Here is a 7,437-nt window from a genome sequence, read left to right on the forward strand (position 1 = left end):
CTTTCAGACATGTTATTGTTTACAAAGTCATAAAATCATACATTTATCCACAGCAATATAAATACAGTACATTTATCCACAGCAATATGAATACAGTACGTTTACCCACAGCAATATAAATACAGTACGTTTACCCACAGCAATATGAATACAGTACATTTACCCACAGCAATATAAATACAGTACGTTTACCCACAGCAATATGAATACAGTACATTTATCCACAGCAATATGAATACAGTACATTTACCCACAGCAATATGAATACAGTACATTTACCCACAGCAATATGAATACAGTACATTTACCCACAGCAATATAAATACAGTACGTTTACCCACAGCAATATGAATACAGTACATTTACCCACAGCAATATGAATACAGTACGTTTACCCACAGCAATATAAATACAGTACGTTTACCCACAGCAATATGAATACAGTACATTTACCCACAGCAATATGAATACAGTACGTTTACCCACAGCAATATGAATACAGTACATTTACCCACAGCAATATGAATACAGTACATTTACCCACAGCAATATGAATACAGTACATTTATCCACAGCAATATAAATACAGTACGTTTACCCACAGCAATATGAATACAGTACGTTTACCCACAGCAATATGAATACAGTACGTTTATCCACAGCAATATGAATACAGTACGTTTATCCACAGCAATATGAATACACGTTAACCCACAGCAATATAAATACGTTTATCCACAGCAATATAAATACAGTACGTTTACCCACAGCAATATGAATACAGTACGTTTACCCACAGCAATATAAATACAGTACGTTTACCCACAGCAATATAAATACAGTACGTTTATCCACAGCAATATGAATACAGTACGTTTACCCACAGCAATATGAATACAGTACGTTTACCCACAGCAATATAAATACAGTACGTTTATCCACAGCAATATGAATACAGTACGTTTATCCACAGCAATATGAATACAGTACGTTTATCCACAGCAATATAAATACAGTACGTTTATCCACAGCAATATGAATACAGTACGTTAACCCACAGCAATATAAATACAGTACGTTTATCCACAGCAATATAAATACAGTACGTTTACCCACAGCAATATGAATACAGTACGTTTACCCACAGCAATATAAATAATACGTTTACCCACAGCAATATAAATACAGTACGTTTATCCACAGCAATATGAATACAACGTTTACCCACAGCAATATGAATACAGTACGTTTACCCACAGCAATATAAATACAGTACGTTTATCCACAGCAATATGAATACAGTACGTTTATCCACAGCAATATGAATACAGTACGTTTATCCACAGCAATATAAATACAGTACGTTTATCCACAGCAATATGAATACAGTACGTTTATCCACAGCAATATGAATACAGTACGTTTACCCACAGCAATATGAATACAGTACGTTTACCCACAGCAATATGAATACAGTACGTTTACCCACAGCAATATGAATACAGTACGTTTACCCACAGCAATATGAATACAGTACGTTTACCCACAGCAATATGAATACAGTACGTTTACCCACAGCAATATGAATACAGTACATTTACCCACAGCAATATGAATACAGTACATTTATCCACAGAAATATGAATACAGTACATTTATCCACAGCAATATGAATACAGTACATTTACCCACAGCAATATGAATACAGTACATTTACCCACAGCAATATGAATACAGTACATTTACCCACAGCAATATGAATACAGTACATTTATCCACAGCAATATGAATACAGTACATTTACCCACAGCAATATGAATACAGTACGTTTACCCACAGCAATATGAATACAGTACATTTACCCACAGCAATATGAATACAGTACATTTATCCACAGCAATATAAATACAGTACGTTTACCCACAGCAATATGAATACAGTACGTTTACCCACAGCAATATAAATACAGTACGTTTATCCACAGCAATATGAATACAGTACGTTTATCCACAGCAATATGAATACAGTACGTTAACCCACAGCAATATAAATACAGTACGTTTATCCACAGCAATATGAATACAGTACGTTTACCCACAGCAATATGAATACAGTACGTTTACCCACAGCAATATAAATACAGTACATTTACCCACAGCAATATGAATACAGTACATTTACCCACAGCAATATGAATACAGTACATTTACCCACAGCAATATGAATACAGTACGTTTATCCACAGCAATATGAATACAGTACGTTAACCCACAGCAATATAAATACAGTACGTTTATCCACAGCAATATGAATACAGTACGTTTACCCACAGCAATATGAATACAGTACGTTTACCCACAGCAATATGAATACAGTACGTTTACCCACAGCAATATGAATACAGTACATTTACCCACAGCAATATGAATACAGTACATTTATCCACAGAAATATGAATACAGTACATTTATCCACAGCAATATGAATACAGTACATTTACCCACAGCAATATGAATACAGTACATTTACCCACAGCAATATGAATACAGTACATTTACCCACAGCAATATGAATACAGTACATTTATCCACAGCAATATGAATACAGTACATTTACCCACAGCAATATGAATACAGTACGTTTACCCACAGCAATATGAATACAGTACATTTACCCACAGCAATATGAATACAGTACATTTATCCACAGCAATATAAATACAGTACGTTTACCCACAGCAATATGAATACAGTACGTTTACCCACAGCAATATAAATACAGTACGTTTATCCACAGCAATATGAATACAGTACGTTTATCCACAGCAATATGAATACAGTACGTTAACCCACAGCAATATAAATACAGTACGTTTATCCACAGCAATATGAATACAGTACGTTTACCCACAGCAATATGAATACAGTACGTTTACCCACAGCAATATAAATACAGTACATTTACCCACAGCAATATGAATACAGTACATTTACCCACAGCAATATGAATACAGTACATTTATCCACAGCAATATGAATACAGTACATTTATCCAAAGCAATATGAATACAGTACGTTTACCCACAGCAATATGAATACAGTACATTTATCCACAGCAATATGAATACAGTACATTTACCCACAGCAATATGAATACAGTACATTTATCCACAGCAATATGAATACAGTACATTTACCCACAGCAATATGAATACAGTACATTTATCCACAGCAATATGAATACAGTACATTTATCCAAAGCAATATGAATACAGTACGTTTACCCACAGCAATATGAATACAGTACATTTATCCACAGCAATATGAATACAGTACATTTATCCAAAGCAATATGAATACAGTACGTTTACCCACAGCAATATGAATACAGTACATTTATCCACAGCAATATGAATACAGTACATTTACCCACAGCAATATGAATACAGTACATTTACCCACAGCAATATGAATACAGTACATTTACCCACAGCAATATGAATACAGTACATTTATCCACAGCAATATGAATACAGTACATTTACCCACAGCAATATGAATACAGTACGTTTACCCACAGCAATATGAATACAGTACATTTACCCACAGCAATATGAATACAGTACATTTATCCACAGCAATATAAATACAGTACGTTTACCCACAGCAATATGAATACAGTACGTTTACCCACAGCAATATAAATACAGTACGTTTATCCACAGCAATATGAATACAGTACGTTTATCCACAGCAATATGAATACAGTACGTTAACCCACAGCAATATAAATACAGTACGTTTATCCACAGCAATATGAATACAGTACGTTTACCCACAGCAATATGAATACAGTACGTTTACCCACAGCAATATAAATACAGTACATTTACCCACAGCAATATGAATACAGTACATTTACCCACAGCAATATGAATACAGTACATTTATCCACAGCAATATGAATACAGTACATTTATCCAAAGCAATATGAATACAGTACGTTTACCCACAGCAATATGAATACAGTACATTTATCCACAGCAATATGAATACAGTACATTTACCCACAGCAATATGAATACAGTACATTTATCCACAGCAATATGAATACAGTACATTTATCCACAGCAATATGAATACAGTACATTTATCCAAAGCAATATGAATACAGTACGTTTACCCACAGCAATATGAATACAGTACATTTACCCACAGCAATATGAATACAGTACATTTACCCAAAGCAATATGAATACATTCATTTTCCATGATAGTTCCACTTCCCAAATCTCACGTTACCTGATGATATGAAAATAGTTCCACCCCAATTTAAACAGTTCAAGTTTCATTCAGAACCTTCATGTGGTAAAAATGATGTGTTTCTTACAGGTCAATTCATTTGTTCAAAGCTTCAGTCATATTCTTCTTCATTACCAATATTACATACAGTGGGGCAAAAAAGTATTTAGTCAGCTACCAATTGTGCAAGTTCTCCCACTTAAAAAGATGAGTGAGGCCTGTAATTTTCATCATATTTTCACCATCAACTTTTACCATCAATTTTCATCACTTCAACTATGACAGACAAAATGAGAAAATAAATTCCAGAAAATCACATTGTAGGATGTTTAATGAATTTATTTGCAAATTATGGTGGAAAATAAGTATTTGGTCACCTACAAACAAGCACGATTTCTGGCTCTCACAGACCTGTAACTTCTTCTTTAAGAGGCTCCTCGGTCCTCCACTCGTTACCTGGATTAATGGCACCTGTTTGAACTTGTTATCAGTATAAAAGACACCTGTCTACAACCTCAAACAGTCACACTCCAAACTCCACTATGGCCAAGACCAAAGAGGCCTCTCTCATTATTTTAAGTGGGAGAACTTGCACAATTGGTGGCTGACTAGATACTTTTTTGCCCCACTGTATCATTACACATTCATATTGAATAGATACTGTATCTAACATTCCAGAGGATACGTTGGTATGTTAATATTTAATGTTAGAATAGGTTTTGTTTCTTGCAGTACTGTTGTGTCAGTATCATTACACATTCATAATGTATAGATACTGTATCTAACATTCCAGAGGATACGTTGGTATGTTAATATTTAATGTTAGAATAGGTTTTGTTTCTTGCAGTACTGTTGTGTCAGTGTGAATAGAGAGAGGGTCCTGAGACAGAGGTCAGATGCAGACCCACAGTAAAGGTTAGTCCATCTGTTCAGTGGCCTTTGAAGCCCAGCCATACCCCCTCTCTTATCAACAGTCCCCTGTTCTTATAGCTCCTCTCCCTCCCTCTCTCCTCCCTGACTCTCCCATTCTTCTCTACCCAAACTCCCCTTTGTTCTCCCTCCTCTCCCCCTTTGCTCCCTCCCCTCCCCCTTTGCTCCCTCCCCTCTCCTCTTTGCTCCCTCCCCTCTCCTCTTTGCTCCCTCCCCTCTCCTCTTTGCTCCCTCCCCTCTCCTCTTTGCTCCCTCCCTCCCCTCTCCTTTTTGCTCCCTCCTCTCTCCTCTTTGCTCCCTCCCTCCTCTCTCCTCATTGCTCCCTCCCCTCCCCCTTTGCTCCCTCCCCTCTCCTTTTGCTCCCTCCCTCCCCTCTCCTCTTTGCTCCCTCCCCTCCCCCCCTTTGCTCCCTCCCCTCCCCCTTTGCTCCCTCCCCTCTCCTCCCCCTTTGCTCCCTCCCCTCTCCGCTGCGCCCTCCCTCCCCCTTTGCTCCCTCCCTCCCCTCCCCCTTGCTCCCTCCCCTCTCCTCTTTGCTCCTCCCTCCCTCCTCTCTCCTCTTTGCTCCCTCCCCTCCCCCTTTGCTCCCTCCCCTCCTCTTTGCTCCCTCCCTCCCCTCTCCTCTTTGCTCCCTCCTCTCTCCTCTTTGCTCCCTCCCTCCCTCCCCTCTCCTCTTTGCTCCCTCCCCTCCCCCTTTGCTCCCTCCCCTCTCCTCTTTGCTCCCTCCTCTCTCCTCTTTGCTCCCTCCCTCCCTCCCACTCCTCTTTGCTCCCTCCCTCCCTCCCTCTCCTCTTTGCTCCCTCCCTCCCCTCTCCTCTTTGCTCTCTCCCTCCCCTTTCCTCTTTGCTCCCTCCCTCCTTCTCCTCTTTGCTCCCTCCCTCCCTCTCCTCTTTGCTCCCTCCCTCCCCTCTCCTCTTTGCTCCCTCCCTCCCCTCTCCTCTTTGCTCTCTCCCTCCTCTCTCCTCTTTGCTCTCTCTCTCCTATCTCCTCTTTGCTCCCTCCCTCCCTCTCCTCTTTGCTCCCTCCCTCCCCTTTCCTCTTTGCTCTCTCCCTCCTCTCTCCTATTTGCTCTCTCCCTCCTCTCTCCTCTTTGCTCCCTCCCTCCCTCTCCTCTTTGCTCCCTCCCTCCTCTCCTCTTTGCTCCCTCCCTCCCCTCTCCTCTTTGCTCTCTCCCTCCTCTCTCCTCTTTGCTCTCTCCCTCCCTCTCTCCTCTTTGCTCCCTCCCTCCCTCTCCTCTTTGCTCCCTCCCTCCCCTCTCCTCTTTGCTCTCTCCCTCCCCTTTCCTCTTTGCTCCCTCCCTTTCCTCTTTGCTCCCTCCCGTCTCCTCTTTGCTCCCTCCCTCTCCTCTTTGCTCCCTCCCTCCCCTCCCCTCTTTGCTCCCTCCCCTCTCCTCTTTGCTCCCTCCCTCTCCTCTTTGCTCTCTCCCTCCCCTTTCCTCTCTGCTCCCTCCCCTCCCCTCTTTGCTCCCTCCCCTCTCCTCTTTGCTCCCTCCCTCTCCTCTTTGCTCCCTCCTCTCTCCTCTTTGCTCCCTCCCTCCTCTCTCCTCTTTGCTCTCTCCCTCCTCTCTCCTCTTTGCTCTCTCCCTCCTCTCTCCTCTTTGCTCCCTCCCTCCCTCTCCTCTTTGCTCCTCCCTCCCCTCTCCTCTTTGCTCTCTCCCTCCCCTTTCCTCTCTGCTCCCTCCCCTCCCCTCTTTGCTCCCTCCTCTCTCCTCTTTGCTCCCTCCCTCCTCTCTCCTCATTGCTCCCTCCCTCCCCCTTTGCTCCCTCCCCTCTCCTTTTTGCTCCCTCCCTCCCTCTCCTCTTTGCTCCCTCCCCTCCCCTTTGCTCCCTCCCCTCCCCCTTTGCTCCCTCCCTCCCCCTTTGCTCCCTCCCCTCTCCGCTTTGCCCTCCCTCCCCCCTTTGCTCCCTCCCTCCCCTCCCCTTTGCTCCCTCCCCTCTCCTCTTTGCTCCCTCCCTCCCTCCTCTCTCCTCTTTTCTCCCTCCCCTCCCCCCTTTGCTCCCTCCCCTCTCCTCTTTGCTCCCTCCCTCCCTCTCCTCTTTGCTCCCTCCTCTCTCCTCTTTGCTCCCTCCCTCCCTCCCCTCTCCTCTTTGCTCCCTCCCCTCCCCCTTTGCTCCCTCCCCTCTCCTCTTTGCTCCCTCCTCTCTCCTCTTTGCTCCCTCCCTCCCTCCCTCCCACTCCTCTTTGCTCCCTCCCTCCCTCCCTCTCCTCT

Source organism: Oncorhynchus gorbuscha, unplaced genomic scaffold (assembly GCF_021184085.1).
Source record: "Oncorhynchus gorbuscha isolate QuinsamMale2020 ecotype Even-year unplaced genomic scaffold, OgorEven_v1.0 Un_scaffold_2223, whole genome shotgun sequence".
Classification (NCBI taxonomy): domain Eukaryota; kingdom Metazoa; phylum Chordata; class Actinopteri; order Salmoniformes; family Salmonidae; genus Oncorhynchus; species Oncorhynchus gorbuscha.